This window comes from Panulirus ornatus, chromosome 18, assembly GCF_036320965.1.
Source record: "Panulirus ornatus isolate Po-2019 chromosome 18, ASM3632096v1, whole genome shotgun sequence".
NCBI classification, from domain to species: Eukaryota; Metazoa; Arthropoda; class Malacostraca; order Decapoda; family Palinuridae; genus Panulirus; species Panulirus ornatus.
This window is the reverse complement of record NC_092241.1, coordinates 7,844,569-7,847,141: the sequence shown is the minus strand read 5'-3', so window position 1 is coordinate 7,847,141 and position 2,573 is coordinate 7,844,569.

Genomic DNA, 2,573 nt, shown 5'->3' with positions numbered 1-2,573 from the left:
ACAACAACAACAACACAACACAACAAACACACACAAACACACACACACACACCCTATCTGGGGTCATTCGAGAGCCAGTTACACCCCCAGACTATACACTACACAGGTCATATATACACACACCCTTTACCTACCCTACACACACACACACACATACACACACACACACCCACGCTCACCTACACTCGCCTCACCTACACCCGCCTCACCTACACCCACCATGTCTTCAAAGTGACGATAGGTCTATCCTAATCGATAATAAAAAGGCTCAAAAACCTAACCTCCTCATCTATCTAGGATGTAGAGCACCTAGAACTTGCCGGAGTTTCGCTGAAAATTGAGAAACTTGAGACAGAGGAAACTGGGCCAACCTGACGGGCAGCGAGAGAGAAAGTATTGAAAGTGTATTGCACAATCCTAATGACTTGTTGCGTTGTGGTGCAAGAGAGTGATGGGGGGGTGGTGATGGGGGTTTGGTGTCATGGTGATGGGGTGGTAATGGTGGTGATGGGGTGGTAATGGTGGTGATGGGGGTTTGGTGTCGTGGTGATGGGGTGGTAATGGTGGTGATGAGGGGTTTGGTGTCATGGTGATGGGGTGGTGATGGTGGTGGCACCGCTGGTGATGGTGGTGATGGTGGTTTGGTGTCGTGGTGATGGGGATGGTGATGGGGGTGGCACCGCTGGTGATGGTGGTGATGGGGGTTTGGTGTCGTGGTGATGGGGTGGTGATGGTGGTGGCACCGCTGGTGATGGTGGTGATGGGGGTTTGGTGTCATGGTGATGGGGGATGGTGATGGGGGTGGCACCGCTGGTGATGGTGGTGATGGGGGTTTGGTGTCGTGGTGATGGGGTGGTGATAGTGGTGATGGGGGTTTGGTGTCATGGTGATGGGGGTGGTAATGGTGGTGATGGGGGTTTGGTGTCATGGTGATGGGGGTGGTGATGGTGGTTTGGTGTCATGGTGATGGGGTGGTGATGGTGCGTGGCACCGCTGGTGATGGTGGTGATGGTGGTTTGGTGTCGTGGTGATGGGGATGGTGATGGGGGTGGCACCGCTGGTGATGGTGGTGATGGGGGTTTGGTGTCGTGGTGATGGGGGTGGTGATGGTGGTGGCACCGCTGGTGATGGTGGTGATGGGGTTTTGGTGTCATGGTGATGGGGATGGTGATGATCGGTGGCCCGCTGGTGATGGTGGTGATGGGGTTTGGGTCATGGTGATGGGGTGGTGATGGGTGGTGGCACCGCTGGGTGATGGTGGTGATGGGGGTTTGGTGTGTGGTGATGGATGGTGATGGTGGTGGCCACCGCTGGTGATGGTTGGTGATGGGGGTTTTGGTGTTATGGTGATGGGGATGGTGATGGGGGTGGCCACCGCTGGTGATGGTGGTGATGGGGGTTTGGTGTCATGGTGATGGGGATGGTGATGGGGGTGGCACCGCTGGTGATGGTGGTGATGGGGGTTTGGTGTCATGGTGATGGGGTGGTGATGGTGGTGGCACCGCTGGTGATGGTGGTGATGGGGGTTTGGTGTCGTGGTGATGGGATGGTGATGGTGGTGGCACCGCTGGTGATGGTGGTGATGGGGGTTTGGTGTCATGGTGATGGTGGTGGCACCGCTGGTGATGGTGGTGATGGGGGTTTGGTGTCGTGGTGATGGGATGGTGATGGGGGTGGCACCGCTGGTAATGGTGGTGATGGGGGTTTGGTGTCATGGTGATGGGGATGGTGATGGGGGTGGCACCGCTGGTGATGGTGGTGATGGGGGTTTGGTGTCATGGTGATGGGTGGTGATGGTGGTGGCACCGCTGGTGATGGTGGTGATGGGGGTTTGGTGTCGTGGTGATGGGATGGTGATGGTGGTGGCACCGCTGGTGATGGTGGTGATGGGGGTTTGGTGTCATGGTGATGGGGTGGTGATGGTGGTGGCACCGCTGGTGATGGTGGTGATGGGGGTTTGGTGTCATGGTGATGGGGTGGTGATGGTGGTGGCACCGCTGGTGATGGTGGTGATGGGGGTTTGGTGTCGTGGTGATGGGATGGTGATGGTGGTGGCACCGCTGGTGATGGTGGTGATGGGGGTTTGGTGTCATGGTGATGGGGTGGTGATGGTGGTGGCACCGCTGGTGATGGTGGTGATGGGGGTTTGATGTAATAGTGGTGATGGTGGTGATGGTGTTGGCGTTGGTGGGGGGTTTGGTGTAATGGTGGTGGTGGTGGAGATGATGATGATGGTGATAATGTTGGCGAAGGTAGTGATGGTGGTGATGGTGGTGGTAAGAGCAGTGTAGCTCTTGTGATGTTGGTGATTGTGATGGTGGTGATGGTGGTGGTGGATGTGGTGGAGGTGGAGGTGATGGTACTTGCAGTGGTATTTATACTAGTGGTGGTAATGATAGTGGCTGTGGTATTTTCTCAGTGGTGGAGGAGTGGTTGTGGTGGAAATGATGCTGGTGATGGAGGAAGGAAGGGAGGGGACTGAAACTGGTGATGGAGGAAGGGAGGGAGGGGACTGAAACTGGTGATGGAGGAAGGAAGGGAGGGGACTGAAACTGGTGATGGAGGAAGGAAGG